The sequence below is a fragment of the Marmota marmota genome, unplaced genomic scaffold (genome assembly GCF_001458135.2).
Source record: "Marmota marmota marmota unplaced genomic scaffold, marMar, whole genome shotgun sequence".
NCBI lineage: Eukaryota > Metazoa > Chordata > Mammalia > Rodentia > Sciuridae > Marmota > Marmota marmota.
Window position 1 is genome coordinate 37,565,791 of NW_025999842.1, and position 24,813 is coordinate 37,590,603.

Genomic DNA, 24,813 nt, shown 5'->3' on the forward strand with positions numbered 1-24,813 from the left:
GAACTCGGCCGCTCCGTGCTCGGTGTAAGCTCCTATAAGTGTATGCTCCAAGAAGCAGTCCCCGCGGGCTCAGTTCCAGGAGCCGGAATTCGGCCGCTTAGTGCTTGGTGTATGCTCTGATAGGAGCAGGGTCCAAGAAGCAGCCTCCGCAGGCTCCGCGGCCCTGGGCCAGGGCGGTTCCGGGACGGTTCCGGGAGCGCCTCGTACTTGGTGTTCGCTCCGATAAGATCAGGTTCTAAGAAGCACCAAGGCACTGAACCCTAGCAATCTGTCTGCAAGCTGCAGGCGAATTGCAGCCTGAAATTACCTGTTCTATGGCTGAATGAGCTGCCGTCAGTCGAAAACAGGTATGGTGACGTCAGCTTTCCAACATGGTGGCTGCTGGCCTCCTCTGTGGTCTGACCGGTGTGGAGAACCGAGATGGACCGCTTCCTTCCCCCGTCTCGAACCCAGAATTCAGCCCTGAGTATGGTGCTTGCACGGCTGGCAGAAACTGCAGCGCTGTATCCCTGCGTCGCTCTCTCCTCGTTTCCCAGCGCGCGCTGCAGACTCTAGCGCAGGGCGATTTGCTGAATAAGCAGTGTTACCCTCCGTGCGACAAACCTCTCGCGTTTGAGTCCCCGTAGCCGATCCTCGTGCGATGGAAATCCTTCCTCCAGGTTCCGGAGCACCCCACTATTGCTGGAAATTCCTAACAAGATATCCTTTAGCCGTCCTGACTTGTCATACTCCCACACAGTGAAGCAGCACACGGGGTTAATGCACTTCCCTCGCCGCCATCTTCCTTCCTGCATGAACTTTCAATGGAAGCTTATACTATCTAATCTAGCTCTGTAAGTTCTCAATTCAAACTCTCAGGGCAGCTCCTAATGCCCATGTGTTGATGTGTTTTCTAATTACTGTGGCATATGTAAATGCATGTCCACCAACCTCACCTCTAGGGAAAGTAATGGGCTATAATGGGCTGTGCAGGGATACCTCAAACTACTTACAGAAGTGCTTATGAGTGAATTCACCCATTGGAACAATCCTTTCCAAAAATCACTTCTCTAGCTCTTTCTGAAACAGGATGACTCCCTGCTTTTCCTGAGTCCAGAGTTGGAGAGCTCTCTCTTTGCTCAAGGACCTCATGAATTTAACTGGCAAATTCTAAAGTTACTTTTTGAGTTTCCTTAGATAAGTTCTGATAAAGAGCCCTAATGTAAAAAGGAATCCTAGGGAACTTCTTTGATATCCCAGCATTCTGTATGTACTCATGCTGATTTGGACACCAGTGTAACCCTAGTTACATATGTATGGATGAATAAATTGCAATTTCTTAAAAATGGGAAGAAGATAATATGGGAAAGTTAATATGAAAAAGGATTACAAGTGAAGATATCTTTGATATTTTCCCCCATGAGCCTTAAAGACAGGCAATTATTTGGGGACAACTAAAATCCCTCTTGGAAATTAGGGAGTAAAGTTGATTCAATTCATTCAATGATTATTTCCTGTTGATATATGATGCATCTGATAATGTGTAAAGACCTGTGGCAGTGGAAATGATGTTTCTTGATCTATAATTGACCTCTTTGTATGCAGAATTGGCTTACAACTTGAAATATCCCAGTGTAAAATGAAAACTCAAGTCACTCCTTCAAAAATTAAGATTTCTGAAGTTGATGATGGGGAATTAAAACCACATAGAGGACCATTCTGAGTGTGCCTTTGTGATGGTAGTTTGACGCCACTAAACTGGTCCTGTTTTCTGATCATGGACAGTCCACATTCAACTACTTCCTCCAGTGGTCCATAAGGAAGATTATTGAAAACCCCATTTTCTTTCTATGAAGCAGATATATGATATGATATATCTATACATATATATTAATTCTGCTTTTTCTTCAGAGTGATATTCTGCCACAAGCAAAACTCCTCATGGCTTGTAATTATTTTAAAGAATAAAATTAATAGATTTAATTATGATATATCACAATTTAGTTACAATATTGGATAATCCGAAGTAATTGGTCTTTTGTTAATAAATTAAGCCATATCCTTCATAAGGGTTTTCGGGTTAAACTTCTCCTTTGTGGGGTTTCCTGTTATTGTTTAAAACTTTCAGGTGATGAGTTTATAAACTCCTTAATAGTAAATTGTGCATACAGTTGTTTTTGGTTGAATTTGTATCCTAGAGTATAATAGTCTGCAAAATAGCAACTCAACACATTTTTGCTAAGGAAGACAATTGACTGTTAGTGTTTCAAAAGGATACAGTGATTTGTAATGCCTGAATTTGCAAAATGCAAGTATTTATTATGCAAAACTAGAGGAAAGTGGTTTATCCTGAGGGGAAATGGCAGTTTTCTACAAGTTGTATAACGTACCTCAAAATAATTTAAGTAATAAGTTTCATCCCAGGATTTTCATTAACTCAAGCAGCAAGTGTTATAAAATACATCAGGCTGATGATTTATTATAAAAATTCTAGATTTGTTAAAGAAAGAAGGGCATATATAAAATATTTAAAGGACAAGTTTCTAAAGCGAGAATAAGGTTTCTGAACATTATTCATCAAAATTATGATAAAATCATCCTTTGTAGCATCAATATTTGGCCAGAAATTTAATATATGATTATACTGTGAAGGTCATTCTCTCTTTGAGCTTCTCACCCAGTGTATCTTTCCTTCTGAATCCCTCTGAGAGCCTCCCATGGATCCAGGCTATGCTCTCTGCAGGGCTGTCTCACACTCTCCCATTTGCTTTTGCCACTGTGACAGGGACAAGGAAGCTGTTATTTCAGGTGCTGGCAGAAATTACAGCCCTGGGTACTCAGGCCTGCCATTCATAAGCATCTTCAACCTTGCTTAATTCCTGAACTAGTGGAAGCCTGATTGGCAATACACTAAGGGTCCCTTTCCTACCAAGGGAACAATCTGTTTATAGTAGTCTGTTACTCTGTAATCATCATCTGGTATACCCCAGAGATTCAGTTTGCATCTATTCCTCTTTTTCTCTTCCCAATCCCCTTGTAAGTGTTGCTAGTCTGCTGTACAGATCTCCTGCCTGATAGACATTTAACTTTTGGTTTCCACCCTAGTTTTCTGCTGGGTCTGGATCCTATGTCATAAAGTTAGTTGGAACTGAACTTTATTTCCAAGATTCTGCCAGGCTCTTTTATCTGGGACTGGATCTTATTTCAAGCATTCTTTAGAGGGACTTGAATATCAAGTCTAGTCTGTCTCTACCTCCCTCCCACTTGACTGGACAACTCTTTCATGACATTCTTCTGTGCACTTTCCCCTGCCTGTTGGAACTGATGTCTGCAATGTGCACCATGCCTGAGTACACTTAAGCTTTCTATGCTTCAGCCAGATTGCCGATTTCCCACGGTGGCCTCCCCTTCTTGATAGCCCAGAATGTCTCCTGCTCTGTGCTGGTCTTGACCCCAGAATGTCATCAAGGTTCAGCCAAGTATAATAGGAACCAGGAAATTTATTGAGATCAATCATTAGTTATAGTTGCTTAATAAAAGTGCTTCAGGTTTGATCTGAGTTGAGTGATTATAACCAAGTTGATCTTTACTGTTGACCAAAAATATATTCGAAATATACTCCATCTATTGGCAGGCAAGTTCCTATGGGTTAACAAAGAATGGAAAGTACAATTATGTAAGCACTTTTCAATTTACCTTTCTCCCTCTTATGGGGTAAAAACTATCCTTTCTTCTAGTCACAGAGGCTGATCCACCTTCTTCTGTAGTTCAGAGAGACAAAGAAGGAGTCCAGGAGACTAAGAAGTTCTAGAGTTGACATAGGGCTTCTGTTCTTTCTTGGTGGCTCTCAACCTGCTCCAGATCTCCAGTCAGGAGAAACTGAGTTTTCTGTTTCCAGTTGACAACTAAGGACTTATTTTCCTTTATGTCGTTCTTCTCACCCTAAGCCTGGTCAGAACCAGACTTCTTCCCAAAGTCAACTGGTTATTACTCTGCCACTGAAGGGTGATTTCAGCATCCACCGCATGCCATGTACCGCTGGCTCTTTTGTTCCCTGGATCATAGGCACCTTTTTCCATGTCAAAACTATTTTTAGATTCCACTTAAGAAAGAACAGAAAACTTTCATTATAAAGTGTAATAAGTAATAGTTAGCTGTTATCTTTTTATATCATATATGTGCGTGTATACAATATATATACAAAATACATATAAATGCATCTATCAAATATCACTTACAATCTATATGTATCATACTTGCAAACAAAAAGTATATAAGTTTTTTCATAAAGTACTAGATAAATAAGCAAAACAATCATTAGACTAATAAATCATAATGTAAATTAGGAGATGAGAAAATTGGAAAATAGAGATAATTTGGCGAAAGACATAGGAACATTGGCCATAATTCAGAATGAATTTTCTCTCTAAGCTTTCTGGCCAAATGACAATAAGATCAGGTTTATAGATATTATTTTGTCTTTATCAAAGGAAACGCACTTTCAAAATAAGAGGTAAAATGATAAATATATAATCTACATTGAGAAGAATTTATCTCATACATCTTGTTTTATAAGCGTTAATGTATGTGTGTATTACACATTTCTACATGTTAGATCTATTTGAATCTGCAATATGTATACGGGGTAAAAATGGGAGTTCATAATCTGCTTGAATCAAATGTATGAAATATGATATGTCAAGAGCTTTGTAATGTTTTGAACAACTAATAATAAAAAAAGTAGAGACTATATATTTAGTGTATGCATGTATATATGCATATATATGATTTATTTTTTAAATTTTAGAGGGGAATAATTGTTTAATTCAAAAAAGAATGTTAAAAGGCATTTAGGTGGTGTTCATTGCTCCTTGATCTCTTCATGTGAGACCACTGCTAACACTGCCTTTGGTGCCATGTTTTTCTCTGTAGCATATAGAACACTCTTTCCCAAGTAGTGTTCCAAGTAGTAGAGCCATTCCTGCTATTTTCTAGGCAAGATTTCTAGGGATTTGAAAGCATGCCTAGTTCTGAAACTTGTATGGTGAATCAGTGACTCCTCAGGTCTTAATATTACTCACAGCTGAAGTCACACTGGATTTGACATTTGGGTACAGACAGATTCTTGTTAGTAATTATTTATCACTGGTCTTAATGTTATCCTCTTAGCACTGATTTTGTACTTCAGGCTGGCCTTGGCAGCCAAATTGACTGCTGTCATGAAGTTGTATTTTTCTACTCTGGGTTAGCGACATAACCAAACAGGCTTTCTTTGGGTTAAAGAGAAAACTTTGAATGACAAGTTAATCTCAGTACTTTAAAATTATTTTTTGCTTTCTTTCTTATAGGATGCAAATACCTCACTGGGGATTTCTTTGTTGATGGTTCTTTTATTCTTCCAATACTGAATAAGATGTCATTAGTAGAATTGATTTTCTGTTAGAACACATTTTAATCTCTGCATGACCGTATTGCTTCTGGGAAAAGAGAAAAATATCCATTCACTGGAGTCTAGGGATACATGAAAATGAAGAAAATAGAGAAAGGCCTATCTATTGTCCTCCAAAATGTACCATAATATTAATATTGAAGAGAGTATCAGCTAATATTTAGGGTTAAAAATCAATAGTATCATACCTCCATTTATTTCATTTTTTAAATATATTTATGAAGTATTTGATCAAAGCAGTTCAGCCATGAAGTAAGTATTCAAAGAACTTAGACATTTAGAGGTATTTAGCTGGGGGTGAAAATGATATGTCAATAGGTATTGGACTTCTCCCCATATTGGAGTATTTATGATTTTGGATTATCCTTCTCATGACTTGCCTCCCTTAGCCAAAAGGACTGGAAGTTGATTGTAAATGTAAGTATCAGAGGAAAACTTTAAAGAATAAAGTAGATAAAAGCCAATCAGATAATCAGTCTACAGTATGGTGTGGACACTACCTGATTCTCAACTCACTTTCCCATCTCAGCCCCGAATTGCTTTACCCCTTCTTTTTCTTATTTCAGTAAATGGCATCTTTATTCCGTGAATCAGGATGAAAACTTTGCTGTCATCTTTTATATTAACACATATTAATTGTACATGTTAATGGGATTCAGAGTGAGAGTTTCATGCAGATATGCAGGGTTTATCGATCAAATCCAACCATCCATCTTTCACCCTCACAGGTTGCTTGTGCTTATTCCATTAAAACATAAAATATACATTATGTATATTTATAAATACAGATACATGTACGAACACGCAGCTCTGAGAAATTAATTGCACCTGTAGGGTTCATGGTTGCTTCTCTTAGAATTCTTCTGATATCTTCTGTACTCCTAGATCTTCTGCTCCCTGGTGTCCTGCTCCTGGCAGCCCCTGACTTTGCCTGTCTGTCCTGGCCGGTGCTTGCCTCATGTGCACTTGTTCTGTTGATCAATGTAGACAACCAACCTTTATCCTACCACCTCAGATAAAATTTTGTTATTTGCATGCTGCATTCATCAAAGTGGCAGGCAAGCAACTATTCCTTCCCCTGTAGACTATTTTTAAACCTTTTTTTCCAGCCTTCATGGTCCCACCTTCTTTCTTTCTTGGGCCAAGAGAGGACATTTCAGAAAATTTCCTAGCATAGATTATTTTCAGTCATTCTTGTCTGCATATCATGTCTCACATGTCTGTGAAATCTATAGATGTTTAAACATGCCAGTATTCATTTGATTCTTGATACTCCCTTAAGAGGAGAATTAGAGAATTGGAATATTCAGCACAAATTAAAGACAAGGGCAGACAGTTCAGGGAGATATTATATATGGAGTTGAATTCATGCTAAGGTATCGATGACTGATGCTGATCTTTTCTCTGGTTGTGTGGATGGTGACAAGTGAAGGCAAATACAGAGAGAAGAAGGGAACTGAATATCCTTAGAGGAAATATGGGGATAATAGGAAGAAGGAAATTTGGGATGAGGTGGGAAAGAGGCAAGCCCAGAACTTGAGAAACTTCACCAGTTTTGTTACTTCAAAACGATGTCTGAAATAGCTGTGCATGAAATATAAAGAGATTTTAGATTATCCTTCTCATGACTTGCCTCCCTTAGCCAAAAGGATTTGAAGATTGTAAATATAAATATTACAGGAAAACTTAAAGTATAAAGAAGATTAAAACCACTGGATAATTTGTCTACTGTATGGTGTAGATACTACCTGATTCTCTACTCACTTTCCCATTTCAGCCCCGATTTGCTTTACCCCTCTTTTTCTCTTTCCAGTAAATGGCATTTTTATTCTGAGAATCAGGATGAAAACTTTGCTGTCATCTTTTTTATTAACACATATTAATTGTACATGTTAATGGGATTCAGACCACACAAGTATGCAGGGTATGCTATTCACATCCAACCATCCATCTTTTACCCTTACAGTTTGCTGTTATCTTGTGCTTATCCCACTAAAATATTTTTATTTTTCTTATATTTGCTAATTATTCCTTTTTTAAGATCTCCACGTTTATTGAATGAGTAAATTAATTGACAAGCAAGAGGGTGACCTTCTTGGAAAATAGTCATAAACTAGAACCAAGTAATTAGAATGATGATACGGTTAAGACAAGGGTAAACAGCAAACAATTGCAGCATTTGTAAGATGCTGAGTATGAAAAACATGTGGTACCTAACTCTATGTACTGCCTACTTTCCTTGATCAGGCAAGAGGTATCACCATCTAGTGGACTAGAGGCCAGAAATCGTAGCCTGAAGGGTCCCTGAGGGAAGCCAACTCCCATGTAGAAGGTGATTTATCATCCCTGATGATAAATCTAGGGAAGCATTAGCAGCTTCTTGAACCACAGAGTCTGATGAAATAGATTGCCAGGCAGAGGCTTTACTGAGGACACTCATAACACAAGCACTTAAAATAACAAAGGTGAATTCAGCAGTGATAGTGGACAATGCCAACAAATTCCATCAGAACTGTAGGTAAGGAGACAAGTTTCAAGCCAGAGTTCCATGTTGACAGAGTAGCTTATAACTTGGTCTGATACCCTCATAAACAGTGGTGGTGGCCCCCTGGGGATATTCTACAGCTTGTGCTATTTGGAACAATGGGACGAGTATACTGATGATAGAAATTATCCGTTAAATATTTACTTGTATAACGTGAAACCATATGAGCCTGGCAGTCAGAGAAGTTCCTCTGTCCTATTCAGGCAAAGGACAGACTTGAAATGCACCACTAAGTATATTATATATAAAATGAGCCAATAAGCATATGGTGTATAGAATTTGGGAGACCATGAGTGGCAAGACTTTTACAGAAGCATGAGAAGTGTGAGTTTCAAATTCAAGATGAATTTAGGAGACACGGGAGGATTCAGCCTCAGCTGAGATGAAAGAATCAGAAAATACAATCCAGGAAGGAAATTGAAAGTTGAATTAGTAGTAGCTGTTTCCAAATTTATAAAGGGCTCTTTTGCAGAGAATAGGGAACTACTGTTTTTAACTTGGGTCTTTGAAATGCTCATCATGGTCTATTGCTCTGAAACTCACACCCATCTTATAGAACAGTTTTTGACTACATGATAGTTCAGTTCTGCTGCCTGGAATATCCTTCATCTCCCTTTGTGGTGCAGCAAAACATTTCTATATCAAGGCAGGTTAACCCTCAATCCTTGTAGAAGAACAGGTGCTTTGTGCTCTTTCCTTCCATGGTGCTGTACTTGTTTATAGGATCACTGTGGCACATTGGCCTGCTGTAGTACTTTGAAGACCCGCTTTCCTGACAGTCTGAGAGGTTTCATATAGGCAAGTATTGCCTATTAGTTTCTGCCTTACTTTGGCACAGAGTAGACTTTTTAGCAAATTTTACCTTCTGTACAAGGTCTTTCCACTGCCCCAATTTTAAAGTAATGATGCCTCTACTAACATTTTGTTTGTAGATCTTCTGTTCCATTTTTCCCTGTCTGTGCTGCCTTAGAACTACTTGGATTTAAGTGGGAGCCCCCAAGGGCTGACATTGTTTCTCATCTTGTATTCCCTGGTGTGCTTAGTACACTAGCTAGTCCCTAGTGGATATTCAAAAACATTTTTTTAAGCTGTTCTGAAGGAGATATTGACTTAGGCTTCTAAAGAAAACCTCGTAGGTGAGAAATTGCCTGTTTGTGGTGTTTTTAAGCATTGGTTTATATATCAGAATATACCTAATTTATTTCCTGAAGATTTGTTAACTAAAAAATGGAGTAAGTTCATGTCTTTCAAGGGGAGTTGTGACCTTCTAAGTCATGATCTTATAAGTCAGCTTGTCTTCTGTTCAAAATTTAGTTTTTCCTATACTTTCATATCTGATTTTCAGAATTGTCTTTGCACTGTGCCTTAATCAATCATTTCAAGTATGTTAATCCAAAACATGAATATGAAGTTTTATGAAGAGAAATTCAGACACGTCAAGGGCTATTACAACCACAACAAGTTAAGCCACAAATGTTATGGTGCAAAATAAAAATCTCATAAGATCCAAAGGACTGAATTGCTATAGTGGGATTTTAGGCATCTACAAGAAAGGGAATAGATTTGATGATGAAAGTTGGTCAAGTAAGCATGAAAACATAGGCTTTTGTGGTGCCACTGTGAAACTGAAGGACTTTTTACACATAAAGCCAATACAGTAATGAGTACACCACAGAACCTGGGTAAGACCCCAAAAGCACAGGGGGATAAAAGCAATAATAGACAACTTTTATATTAAAAACTTTTATGTAGCAAAGGAAATAATAAACAAAGTGAAGAGGTAACCTATATCACAGGAGAAAATATTTGCAAACTAAATATCGGACAAGGGGTTGATAGCCAGAATACATAAAAACTCCACAAACTCAGTGGCTAATAAAAACAAGTATTTTTAATTAAAAATGTGCAATAGCCCTACATAGACATTTCTTAAAAGAAAACATATTAAAGGCTAGTATATGAAAAATGCTCAGTATCACTAATCATCAGGGAAATGTGAATCAAAACCAAAATGACCTATCTCTTCACCCTAGTAGGAATGACAGTTATCAAGAGACTAAAGATAACAAGTACTGGTAAGGATGTGGAAAAAAAGTAACCCTTGAATATTGTTGGTAGAAATGTAAGTTAGTTCAGTCATTATGGAAAAACAGTAGGGAGATTGCTCAAAAAATTAAAAATAGATCCAGGAATTCCACTCCTGGGTATGTATCCAAAGGAAATTAAATCAGTATGTTAGAGACTTCTCCCATGTTCATTGAGGAGTATTCACAATAGCCAAGAAATGGAAAGAAAGTTTCAATTGATAAGTGGATGAAGAAAATGTTTCATATATACCCATCAAAATAATATTGAGCCATAAAAAAGAATGAAATCTTGTCATTTGTGACAACATGAATGAATTGGAGATTGTTATGTTAAGTGAAATAATCTAGCCTAATAAAGACAATGGAATATTACTCAGCAATAAAAGAGAATAAAATCATGGCATTTGCAGGTAAATGGATGGAATTAGAGAAAATAATGCTAAGTGAAGTTAGCCAATCCCCCCAAACCAAATCCCGAATATTTTCTTTGATATAAGGAGGCTGATTCATAGTAGGATAGCGAGAGGGAGCATGGGAGAAATAGACAAACTCTAAATAGGGCAGAGGGGTTGGAGGAGAAGGGAGCGAGCATAGGGTAATTAATGAGGGTGGAATGTGATGATTATTATCCAAAGTACATGTATGAAGACAAGAATTGGTGTGAGTACACTAAGTATACAACCAGAGATATGAAAAATTGTGCTCTAAATATGTAGTAAGAATTGTAATGCATTTTGCTGTCATATATAAATTAAAAACATTACATAATAAAAAAAAGACAAGCACCACATGATCTCACTCATATGTAGAGTCTAAAAGCTGACCTCATGAGGGGAGAAGGGTGACTACCAGAGTCTTGGGAGAGTGGCGCTTCGGGATAGAGAAAGTTTGATCCCTGTGTACTAAGTAACAGACAGAAACAGGAAGTTCCCGTGTGCTTTTGCATGGTAGGTGACTATAGATAAAATAATAATGTACCTTTATTTAGAAAAAGTGGAAGCAAGGATTTTGAAAATTTTCACCATGAAGAAATGACAAACGTTTGAGGAGACACATATGTTTAATCTGATTTAAACATTACACAATGTATATTTGCTTGAAAACATTACATGGTACCCCAATAATATATATGATTTTAATGTATCTGTTAAAAAACTAAATGTAAATGAAAACCAGTCCAATGGGTGAACAGACACCTATCCTTCTTGTATAGGATAAAAAGCAATTATGCTATGTTTTCCTTTTGGGAAATTAATGTCCTTTCTTCAGAAGAGACCTATGATTAAACCATAAAATGTAGAGCAGTCTTCAGTCTTTTTGCAGCCCTGCTTGCTCTATATTTTTGCTCACAATAAGTCACTCAGTCAACCTTACAAAATAGTTTTATAATGGACTCTGATCCTCTATATCATAATTTTATTTTTCCTCTTCTCTTTGTTCTAATTTTAGACTTAATATTATATCAAGGCAGCTTTTTCTCCCTGGAAGAATGTGAAACACAAGCTTTGTCTCTGAGGCCATTGGGAAATTCCCTCCTATTCCTAATATGTGAATAGTTTACTTAAAGTACAAAAGAAAACAAGGAAAATATCTCTTTGGTTGTTATTTTTAAATTTTTTTTTAGTTGTAGTTGGACACAATACCTTTATTTTATTTACTTATTTTTATGTGGTGCTGAGCATCGAACCCAGGGCTTGGAAAAGCTAGGTGATCACTCTACTGCTGAGCTACAACCCCAGCCCTGGTCATTGTTTTTGAAAATCTTATTGAATTGGAGTAAAGTTCTTTAAATTTTATTTTATAGATCACATAAATTTATTTCCCTTCTCTTATCCATGTCCCGTTTTGCACATTAGTCTTCCAGATACTATATGCATTGTCACTGACTGAAGGTAATATCCAGTACCTCTGCAGCAGAGATACAGCATGGACTTTTCTTTTTTGTTAGTGCTTTCAAGTGGAAGATTAAGACATTTTAGTATTCAGGAATTGTACTGACTATAAACCAGAGATTCCTTGAGTTCGGTTTTATTTTAAATATGGCTTTTTTCCCCTTGATAATATATTCTAAATCAGTTAGCTGAAAAAGAAAATATTATACAAATGAATTTGTTTTGGCAATGCACTGGGAGCTCTTCATTTGGTACATGGCCCTCTTTGTTAATCAACACAAGTTCCATATTTTCATTAAAAATTTGTATTTCTTCATAATTGTACTAAATTGCAACACAGCTACCTTTCCATGATGCACCTCACACCAATGAAGCTCCTCTCTCAAGAGCATGATGATGTTGATTGTTGGTTTTTGTCTTACAGGAAAGTTCAAGAAGTACATGTTTTACACATATGGAAGTATGTATCTTTCTTTAGCTCCTGGCCATTTGAGGATAGTTTGATTTCAAGGTCATTTCTGTTTTAGTCAGCTTTTTCATCACTGTGACCAGAAGACCCATCAAGAACACCATAGAGGAGGAAAAGTTTTTTGGGGGCTCACAGTTTCAAAGGTCTTTGTCCATAAATGGCTGATTCTACTGCCCTGGGCCCAGGGTGAGATAGAACATCACCACCAAAGAGTGTGGCAGAGGAAAGCAACTCAGGACACGATCACCAGCAAACAGAGAGAGACTATTCTGCTCAACAAGGACAAAATATCAACCCCAAAGACATGTCCTGAGTGACCCTCTTTCTCCAGCCACACACTACGTGTTCGTAATTACCACCCAGTTAATTCCTATTGGAGGATCAATGCACTGATTGGGTTAAGGCTTTCTTGACCCAATCATTTCACCTCTAAGCCTTCTTGCATTGTCTCACACATGAGCTTCTGGGCGACACACCATATCTGAACTGTAACAAGGTCCTTCTCTTCAACAGAAGTTGTATTTGTTTGTTTTATATTATGGAGGCATAGGCTGTAGTATTTATCGTTGTTTTCCAAATGTCTAGCAGAGCTTGAGGAATTAGTAGGAATTTCATGGTGTACTCCATGGATGTATGAAGATCGTGTTTTTCATTCTCATAATCCTGTTTTTTATGTAGGAGCTAGCTATCCTTGCTGATCTAGATCACAGTGATTAAGAACAAGAGTTTTGGCATCAAGCAAGCCTAGATTAACTATTGACTTTTGTGAAGTTACTAAACACTCCTCTAAACCTCAACCTCTACATCCAAAAATTGATAAATGGTGTGCTTCATATAAAGCCCTTTGAAGTGTTTGGCACATAATAAACTCATGATAGATGGGCTTTATTATGAGCAGTGGATTTTATAGGACATTTGCTTGCCTTGTTGCATACAAAAATCTACTTCTATGAAATACAGAGCATCCAAACGAGTCAGAGTCCCCCCCCCCCCATTTTCTGTGTTACATAAAAAGAGCAGTCCCTTCCTGATCCCAAGCTATTATTTTATTCTTGAATGAAGACCTCTTTGTATCTCTCTGGAGCAATGAATAAAGGTCCCATTAAGAGATTATATATATGACGAACTGTACTGTTTCTTGGAAAAAGACATGATGGGTGAAGAGAAATTTGAGGCCTACTGTGTTAAAGATAAAGGTGAAAGGTCATTATGAATATGATGCTTCCAGCAAGTCAGTCAGCCCCCACAGTGAGTTCTAGGGTATAGCCCTTAAAGAAGAATGAACAAATACCAGTAAGTGGATGGAGTTAGAGAAGATAATGCTAAGCGAAGCTAGCCAATCCCCCCCCCAAAACAAATGCCAAATGTTTTCTCTGATATAAGGGGGGTGACTCAAAGTGGGGTAGGAAGGAAGAGCAGAAGAGGAAGATTACCTCTAGATAGGGAATAGGGGTGGGAGGCTAAGGGAGGGAGAAGGGGAATAGCAAGGATGGTGAAAGGAGACGGCCATCATTATACAAAATACATGTTTGAAGATGTGAATTTGGTGTCAGCATACCTTATATACAAACAGAGATATGATAAATTGTGGTATAAAGGTGTATTAAGAATTGTAATGCAAAAAAAAATCAATAATGGAGCTCAAGTATAATGGCATAATTTAGCGTGAACATACTTTATATACAGAGTTATGAAAAATTGTGCTCTGAATGGATAATTATGAATGTAATGCATTCCACTATTGTCATGTATGAAAGAAAAAAAAGCTAAAAGCAAACATTAAAAACACCACTTCTCCAAAATCCCCAGGAGTTCTTGAAAACATCAGATGTCATTAGCAGCATTTGTAGACAAGGGTATGATCTGAAGAGATGGTACCATCAGGAGGACTAACTAGCTCAGGCCAGCAGCCTGGTAGAGATGTCTTCAGCCTCCCAGCCTGCTTGTCTGCCCTAGATACACTGTCTGCATCACCACTGCTGTTTTTGTATTGCCAAGGGGTAATATGACAGCAAGTAACATGACAGCAAGACAGTGCAACAAGAGGTTGCCAGCCACATGGTGACTAAGAACATTAGATCATATGTGTAGGAACATTAACTAACAGTCTTCTAGATATATTGGTGAAAAGTTTGAGGGAAAACTTGAGTTCCCACAACATTGTAAACACCTCAATATAAAATAGAACTTTGGGATTCTGAGTGTGACCTTATTTTGCCTGGAGACTATAAGGCATAGCGTATTTTGAGAGGAAGTAATTTAATATAAATTGTGGTTAGCAACCATTCCAAATATGATCTTGACTTGATATTAATTCAGTGTCATATTAATTCCTGTGTGTCCAAAGTTCTTGATTATCATTACTGAAAAAAAATTAATTAACAAAATTAATATTTCATTTGGAAGAAAGCACAACTAATATTTTAAGGCTGTGCTATGAATTTATTATTTTGTTCTATTGAATCAATTATAAAGTTCCTACTGAGAAATCTTCAATAGAAATCTTATTGTCATAAGCCCTAGCTTTAGAGGGGGGAAGGAAATTATGAATCACCTGCAATTTGTTGTAGTGGTTCTATATCCTCTTTGGATTATCTTTATTAGGCAATGTTCAAGAAGAGTGACTGGATTAAAACATTTTGATTTTACAGAAAGTGGAAAAGCATGGCATTATGATGTTGTACTTTGTTGCTTCTTTCTAAAGTTTGGAAACTGACAGTGTATAATTCTTATTTAATCAGTTTTTTTTTTTTCTGCTGTGACTGAAAGACCCAACCAGAACAATTATAGACGAGGAAAAATTTCAGTGGTCTCAGTCCCCATTCCTTTGTGCTGAAGGGGAGGCAGAACATTGTGGTGGAAGAGTGTGGCAGAGCGAAGCATCTCACATGATAATTAGGAAGGAAAGAGAGAGACTCCACTCCCCAGATACAAAATATATATCCTTAAACATGCCCCCAATGACCCACCTCTTCCAGCCACACCCTACCTGCCTTCAGTTTCTACTCAGTTAATCCCTACCAGGAATTAATTCACTGATTGGGTTAAAGATCTCATAACCCAATTATTTCTCCTCTAAACCTTCTTTCATTGTCTCACACATGAGCTTTTGGGGAACACCTCACATCCAAATTATCACATATCTTTTTATTTTATAAAAGTTTTTCCATCAGTGAATATTTTTGATATGAGTCACCATGGATTTCATAGAGCTATAAGTTTTATTATGATGATTTAATTTAATAGCTCAATCAGTATTTTTTAAAAGAAAATTTGTAAATCTTAGTCCTACCTGAACTGAATGATTCTTTGAATAAACTTATTAGAGTTATTTGTGCTTTACTATATTGCAAATATAGCAACCTTAAATCTTAATAACATAACATACATTTGATTAGCACAATTCCATGTATCTACGTATAAACACATATGGAGAGATAGAAATAATTTTAGAAAGATAAACTTGGAGATATATATATAGTTTGGATTCATGGTATCTCCCAAAAACTGATGTATGAGATAATGCAAGAATGTTCAGAGGTGAAGTGATTAAATTACAAAAGTTGTAACTTGATCAAAGGCTTAATTCACTGATATGGATTAACCTGGTGTTAACTGTAGGCAGGTGGGGTGTGACTGGAGGATGTAGGTTACTGAGGGTGTGACTTTGAGGTATATGAGTGGAGCTCTCTCTCTGCTTCTTGATTTTCAAGTTCTGAGCTGCTTTCCTCCTCCATGCCTTTCTACCGGGATGCTCTGTATCACCTCAGACCCAGAGCTATAAAGTCAGCCATCTATCGACTGAGACCTCCCACATTTTGAGCCCCAAATTAACTTTCCCTCCTCTGTTGTTCTTATCCGGTCTTTTGGTCACAGTGATGAAAAAGCTGACTAAAATACATATTATTTTAAAATTAAAAGTTGTCAAGTACAATTTTACTGAAGAGAAACAAAGTGATAGAATCATTATTACATTCTAGACAATCTTTCTCTGTAGACATGCTGGCTCCTTAAAAAGCTCCCTAAAATTTATGCATATATGTTTGATGCTAGTACAATTTAAATATACGTGTTTTAACTTTGTAAACTATTCATTGACAATCTATGAAAGATAGGTGATTAGTTTGTAAGTTAGGGATTTGGGGGCTTGAAAATAATAGAAGTTGGTCAATATGCATAAAGTTTTCTTTTTTTAAAAAAAATGATAGAAGGTAGGTTACAGAATTTATAGAAAATCTTGGCATTTTCACTATAGTCTTCTGATAGATCACTATCATGTATCACTGAACTATTGCTGTGTCAAAGCCATCTAAAATTTAATGATTTAAGCCATAGGTATTTGTTATTTATCATGAGTTTATGATCAGGTGGATTATTATGATCTGCACCGAGGCTGGCTAATATAGGTTAGACTCACTTATGTATCTGTTGTCAGCTGGTTCATCTGACATGTTGGGGCATGAACTGGTTATTGTTTATATTTAGAGCAATAACAACGCCACAATAACCTGTTGTTGGCTAGCCTAAGCTTGTTCTTATGGGATGGAGGAGAGGTTTTTAAGACCACCCGAGGACTAGGTTCAAGACTGACATACTACTATTTCTGCTGCAATCTGTTGACCAGATCCAAGTCAACAAGTTCACAGAGAGAGATAGTTTAGCTCTTATTAGGAGGCTCTCAAGGCTACATTTCAAAGGGTGTAGATAAAAGACAGGAAGAAAATAAGAACCATTCTATTAAAGCCCACATTTTGCTCACTAATTTTAATATCCTCAAAAGCTTTCATCAATAATGGCATTGAGCTTGAATTTCAAAGTTGCATATCTAAATCAGTTTCACATATGGCTTCTTAGGTGTAGCTCCTTTTGATCAACAGACATATGAACTAAAAGGACAAGATCTACACACCCAACATACACTTGTGTTTACAGAGACTGGAGAATTGCAAGCAACAATCCCATCCAAATGGGAAAGAATTGAGGAGGGCAAGAGAGGATAATAGGGAGATTAGATAAAATTAAAACAGGATATCTGCATGTATGGAAAAAGCACAGAGAAATGCATTGATTCATACAATTAATATGAGTTAGTTTTATAATAAAGGAGGGGAGTGGGTTGTGGGAAGTTCATCACAGTCACTGATTTGCAGTAGTTATAAGATCTAAGTGGGAACATGTTGCTGATTGTCCTACCCTGGGAGTTGGGAATGCTCCTTGATCAGACATAGCTTCTTCTTCCTGGGAGTGTTTTCTCTGATCATCTGTCTCTACAGCCTCTTGGAAGTGTCTGTGTCCTCCATTGTTTGCACCAGTCGTCATCCTTTCATCCTTTCCTGTCCCTCAATTTCTTACCTACTTCTGAAGAAACAGCCCATACTTGCTAGCTAATTTTTTTTTTTGAACCCGATTCTTTTCAATAGAAAGTTGAAGTCCAAAAATCTTTTTACAGCTGGAACAATCTGTATCCCTTTTAGTCCAGGCTGGTGGTATTTTCACATGTATACTTCATAAAAATTTTGTGATCTTCCTATGAATTGAATTTTTTTTTAAAAAGCATCTTTTTTGTAGACTTCTTGTTAGTTTGGAATTTTTCTGCAGAGTCACAGTCTTAAGATTCCTGAAGTCTTTTTTTCCCCCCCAGCTATAAAATATTTTAGGTGCCACCTTCATTATTTCAGAGATTTTAATCATTGATTTAATCTTTGTGTTCAGGCTGGTGACACTGTTGATGAGAGATAGTTTTATTTTCCAACTCTTCAAATTATGGACTACAATATTCCCTACAAATTTTTTCAAACTGGCCAGTTATTTCTTTATCTTATCTCACCCTAACCTCCTCTAGGATCTCACATACAACTGGAACACTTCTAACATTTTGCCTGCAGATTTCTCAGTCAAACCCAAAGGTTGATTAGCTACTTTCTTTATCTTCCAAGAAAGTGGTACAACTGTTTTGTAACCTGTTCCACTACTAAATACAGGTTACTGGATTTTCATCTCTAGTGTCATCTCAGCACTTTTCTAACTTCTGCTAACAATCTGCTATTTTTAGCCTCTTCTACTTACCCAGTCCCAAATAGGCAGCATCCTTTCCTACATATTAATTTCTATATTCTTTAGATTTTGTTGCATAGTAAACTATCACCAAGGGTAGTACTAACAGCCCTAGCATTTTGTTAGACTGTGAATTTACTTGACAAATTTGATCTTGAATGGGCTTGCACACAGGTAGGAGTCACTTTGGAATATCTGGGGGCTGCCTGAAATAAGATGTTGGGTTATTTTGGCTGGTAATAGTGACTTATTTTTCAGCAGACTAGTCTAGGGTTGTTCTCATGGTGTGGGACAGAGCTCTAAGAGAGTGAAGTAGAGATGTGCGAGAACTTTGGATGTCTGGGTTTGGAAGTGGCATACTGCCACTTCTGCCCTTTCATCCACCACCTCAAATCATAAGGCCAACCTGATTCCATAGTGGGGAAATAGATTTGATTGCTTGATAAAAGAAACTTGAAAGTCACATTGCAAAGGCATCAATAAAGGAAAGAATAGAGAATTGGGGTCATTTTTTTTTTACATCACTTGTACTTTGGCAGGTTTCCTATTTCCTCAGCTCTCCATATGCAAGCTGCCTTCAAGAGGAGGGATTATACTAAGCAAGAAGAGTCAAGTTCTTAGCATTTGAACTTCTAAGGAGACATTTGTATAACATCAAAAGCCATTATTCTAGCCTAAATAATAGGTTAGTCTCTAAACTTAGGCAGATTTCTCTGCCTTTGGGTATAAAGATAAAGTCAGTTGACTGAAGAGAGGAAAGAAGTTAAGAAGACAGGAGAATAAAATTATTTTTTGAGTCCTGCTGGGGTTGAAATCCTTCATGTGTGGGGAAAAATAGAAATCAAAAAAATGTTTGAGGATTCCATAAGGAGGGAAACGTACACCTTCCTCCTGATTGCAGAAGAAACTGTAGGTCTCCCTGAGAAGCCCTCAACATGAGCCGGAGTAGGAGTAGAACCCTCACTGAAGGAGATGGGTAAGAAGATGGGTCTGACATTTCACTGGATGGGCAAAACATCTTGGAGTGCTTGAGGGTCCCCAGTTAAGATGTCCATAAGCCTTTGAGGCACCATACATTTTTGGTTATCCTGAACATAGACTACATGGCCAGGAGGACTTGATAAGGCTAAAGTTGTGCAAAATAGGTTGACTTAAATCTCAATTGAGATACTGTGGCCTGAGCAGGACTGTGCCATTCTCCCTTGTGAATAAAAGAGCAGCCCCTCCCCTCCAAACTATCTTCAGAGAATTCTCAATTGACTCTTTTCTCAAATGAAACTTAGTAAAATTCAGAAGACAGAGTTTACTTTGAACTGGCATGATCGATATTTCTATTATCAGTAAAAATGAAGTTTAAGCGTTAAGTACACTTACAGAAATATTTTAGTTCATTGATTCTAAGACACTGTTTCATGATTTAGTATATTTGAAATTGAGATATAGCTCACAATCCATGAGTTTAGTTGGCAGTGATTTTCTTTCTTAATAAAACAACAGTGCTTCTTTCAATGGAGAGTGTCTTAAATTCAAAGAAATACAGTTTAATGGAAGTTATATCTTTGCATACTTAGCATTTGTAAATCTCACTTATTACCACTGAGAACACTAGTAATTCAGGACCTATAACTCAGTTCTTCTTGGCATTTCTAATTCTTCTTGTTTTCACAATGACACCATTATGTCCACAAGCCTGCAGAGGGACAGTTTAAACTTGTGCAGGAAAATAATATGGGAAGAGTGGAAATTGCTGCTCTGAGCTGAGCTGGTTGTCTCTGGAGCCAGGTGGCAATGGCATGGGGCCCACAGGTCTCTTTTCCAGCTACCTTAAACATTTGTGAATGTTTGTTATATTTTATTGAGAAATTCTCTGAGACTGAACAGCACATGTTGTTCTTCCCACATTAGTTGCAAATGGTAGAACAACATTTGTGATGGGTCTGTTGGGGAGCCTTCACTCCATCACTATGAAGAATCTTAGGATTCTTAGATCTTTGAATGACTCCCTGAGAATGTGCCTTATAGTCAGCAACCTGTGAAATACAGGTATGGAACAAAGCCTTCTTAGCTTTCTCCCACATACTATTTTAAAAGCAAAGCCCTTTGATCCTTATAATCTGATTGCCTTTCTCATTTTCTAGAATGAGTGGGTAACTTCTGTAACAATTCCTGTAACAAGTCCATAGTGACATGAACACACAGCCTTAATCTTCTGTTCTTGGCATGTGCCCTACATGCAAATTTCTGAACTTTTACACCTAATGTAATGGTCTTAGTGTGTGCAATGCCAGATTAGTATTGGCTTGGCTTCTCCTTCTAATTCAATTATTTTACTGAAGCAATTCCCCTCCCCCTTCTGTAGAAATCCTTCTTTCCCCAAACATTCTGTAGTCAAGGATGTAGAGGTCTAGGTAATCTCCATGGGTCTATTTTCTCAGACCCTCTGCATGACATTTCCTTGAGAGAATGATGTCATAAACAAATTTAGTATTGCAAACCTCAACTTTCTAATTCTGAACTGTACCATCCTAGCATGACTGTGCTGCTTTGTTCATTGTGTTTCTACTATGTTATACTGAAGGGACATTCCTGTCACCAGGACTACTGAAGCTGAATCTAACCTCGTTCCTTGGTGATACCTTCTGATAGTGTTGCTTCTGTACTTGAGAACTTTTGGATCTATTCTATGCTATAACTTTTTTGGGGGCCCAGTCAGATACTACCTCTAGCCAATTCTAGATATTGAGTCCCCCCTGCAGCAAATAATTCCTTGATTATGCCTGTAAACTTCTCAGAGAGAATGCAGGTATATCCACTACCAGGAAAGTGAAATTTTACTATTAGGAAATCATAAATTCATAAGAAGCTGGAAAATGATGCAGGATTTTACTTTTCCATTGAATCATATTTTTTAAAATATTTTTTTAGCTGTAGGTGAACACAATATCTTTATTTTATTTTTACATGGTGCTGAGGATCAAACCCAGGTGCATCACACATGCTAGGCAAGTGCTCTACCTCTGAGCCACAACCCCAACCCTCAACTGAATCATCTTTGAATTCAGAGACTCTACTTCATGTGATGCCAAGATCCCTTTCATTATGGGAGCCTAGCACCAGTTTCTTGAATTGTTCAGGGTTTCTCCCAGTACCATTTTGGAAAGTTATTATCTGAGCCAACGACTTTACTTTTCCATTAAATCATTTTTTAAATACAGAGTCTGTACTTCAGGTGATGCCTAAGATCCCTTTCTTCATGGGAGCCTGGCACCAGAGTCTTGAAGTGTTCAGTGTTTCTTCCAGGACCATTATGGAAAATTATTATCTGATCCTTGCCAGGAAGAGCCAGAGGAAGCATTAGGCCCTTTTGAGTTTCCAAAGTGTGGGATATGCAAATAAAAATATCTTTCTGTTGAGTATATTGACTGTGTCTTCATATAATTCAATGGGTTCTCAGACTCACAGTCTGTATTTCTTTACTCTGTTTTACCAAAGAGGTCCTCCATCCTCACAGGGATGGGAAATATATGAAAGAAAGAGTGATGAGCAAAGAAAATCCTCTTCTAGAAAAACTATTTAAATTTGCTTTATGACTCCCAGAGTACTACCTCATTCTTTTTTCCTTTTTTCCAGAAAACATATTCTCAACTTATATAACACTTTTTTCCCCCATTGATGCCTCTGAAGTAAATACATTTGTTGAAGGAGTTGGGATTACATTATAAGTTATCCAAGTTATAAAATATTAGCTATAGGATTTTCCTGTTATAAGGGTACCAAGAAAATAACAGCTTTTATAATAATGCTTCTTCTCTACTTGGTTGGATTTTGCATATAAGTATTTTATCTTAGACATCATAAGAAAGACTAAGTTACTGAGAAATCCAAAGTACTTTCTCCTTATGAAATTTTCATCTATAAAATACAGTCCTCTAGCAAAGACTTCATGATTATATTACAGTAAAATTTAGAGGTTACATAAGCTGAAATGAAACAAGAGTTGTCTTAAATTAATTGGAAAAAAAAAGAAATTCTGGGATATGTATTGTTGGTGAGAAGGAATTGTTCCAGTATTTCTATCAAATTTGGCAATGTGTATTAAAATCCTTAAATATATTCATAGCTTTTGACAGTAATTTTTTTATTTCCCTATTTTCCCAAAAATATGGACAAAATTTTATGTGCATGGATGTTCCTCACTGTATTATTTATATTAGAAAAAAATCTGGAAAAAAGCATACATGTTTGACAAGAGGTGTGATAGATTGAAAATGGTCACATATTCTTTGCAGCATCTGCCATTGAAAGTAGAATCCATTTCTTTACCTTTGAATCTCAACTGGCTCTGTAACCTGACTTGACCAATAGAATGAGGTCAGTGTGGTAGGTATGCATAGGCCTTAAGAGACTTTTCTGCTTCTATTCTCTGTATATCCCTCTACCATAAGAATAAGCCTGGGCTACCTCCTTGAGGTTAAGAGACTGAAGTGCTGGGAAAATGAGATCCTGCCATTGGAGCTGGCCACACAGAGACCTGCCGACACAGCAGAAGCCAATGAGACATCACATTGAGTTCATTCGAAATTGCTGATCCATAGAATTATGAACAAATATCTAAATATCATCTTCAAGCAATGAAATTTTGAAGAAGGCTGTGGTGTTGTGAACACTAATAAAACTGGTATGCAGGAAAGTAGTCCCCTACTCCCACTCTAGTACTGGGGCTTGAAACCAAAGGTACTTTACTGCTGAGTTATACCCCTAATCCCTTTTAAAAATTATTTATTTGTTTATTTGGTACTGGGGATTGAACTTGGGGTGCTACATTCTAAGGTCTTATGTATATTTTATTTAGAGACAGAGTCTCACTGAGTTGCTTTGGACCTCTCTAAATTGCTGAAGCTGACTTTGAACTTGAAATCCTCCTGACTCAGCCTCCTGAGCTGCTGGGATTATGAAACTTTTTATTTTGAGGGAGAGTCTTGCTGAATTGTTCAGGCTGGCCTTAACTTGAAATCCCTCGGCCACAGCTTCCTGAGTAGCTTGGATTACAGGTTTGCACCACTGCACTCAGCTGGAAATAGTTTAATTCAGTGTTTTCCATACCATGTTGTTTTGTTCACTAGTATCTCATAAAATATTAATAGGAGGATGTGGTGAAAAAGGTACACTCTTACATTGTTGGTGGGACTGCAAATTGGTGTAATCACTGTGGAGATTCCTCAGAAAATTGGGAATGGAACCACCATTTGACCCAGCTGTCCCACTCCTTGGTTTATACCCAAAGGACTTAAAATCAGCATACTATAGTAACACAGTAACATCAATGTTTATAACAGCTCAATTCACAATAGCTAGACTATGGAACCAGCCCTCAATAGATGAATGGATCAAGAAAATGTGGTATGTATATACTCAATGGAATATTACTCAGTTTTAAAGAAGACTAAAATTATGGCATTTGCCAGTAAATGATTGGAGTTGGAGAATATTATGTTAAGTGAAATAAGCCAATCTCATAAAACCAAAGCCAAATGCTTTCTCTAATATGCTGATATTAATTCACAATAAGGTGGGGGGCACTAGGGAAGAATAGCATTACCTTAGATTAGGCAGAGGGAAAACAATGGGAGGGAAGGGGAGGAAATGTGGGGATAGGAAAGATAGTAGAATGAAACAGACATTATTACTGGATGAATATATGTGACTACATGACCAATATGATTCTGCAACATGTACACTCAGAAAAATTAGAAATTATATCCCATCTATGGATGATATTTCAAATTGCATAAATGCATTCTACTGTCATGTATAACTAAAACAAAGTAAAAAAATATTAATAGGAATCTTGAAACAGATTGATTAGATATAGCTTATCTAATATATAGTTATAATGAATAACATATAATCATGGATTATCTGAAAAAGGATAGCATCTTTAGCCATGTAAACACAGGAAGACTTATATTTACTATTCATTTGTATAATTCAGTTATGCCTATCAACATCAAAATTCTGAGAAATCCTGAAGTAAACAAATTGATTTAATAACATTTCTTATATATATATATATATATATATATATATATATATATATATATATATATATATATATTTTGACTGCTTCATTTTCCCTTTAACTTCATGCTAGATGGTACTGTTACAAGGAAAATAGTATGGTAGAAACAGTTTTGATAGACTATTATTACTTTTATAATAAAATATTTAGTATCATTAACCATCTATTTTTGGCAGGATTTTAAATAAAAGCTAGTATTCTCAGAGTACATACAGCATGATATCACCTTATAAAATATACTGTATGTTCTATAGTGTTG

At 36.9% G+C, this 24,813-nt stretch overlaps 1 long non-coding RNA gene across 2 annotated transcripts in view; it reads left to right on the forward strand.

Annotated features, from left to right (window-relative positions):
- LOC107155017 overlaps positions 1 to 13,536 on the forward strand; it is a 37,226-nt gene extending 23,690 nt beyond the window's left edge. For both annotated transcript variants that reach the window (XR_001505138.2, XR_007344587.1), the window contains exon 7: positions 12,377 to 13,536. This is a non-coding gene — a long non-coding RNA (uncharacterized LOC107155017). The remainder of the gene's footprint in view (positions 1 to 12,376) is intronic.
- The last annotated feature ends 11,277 nt before the right edge of the window (positions 13,537 to 24,813 follow it).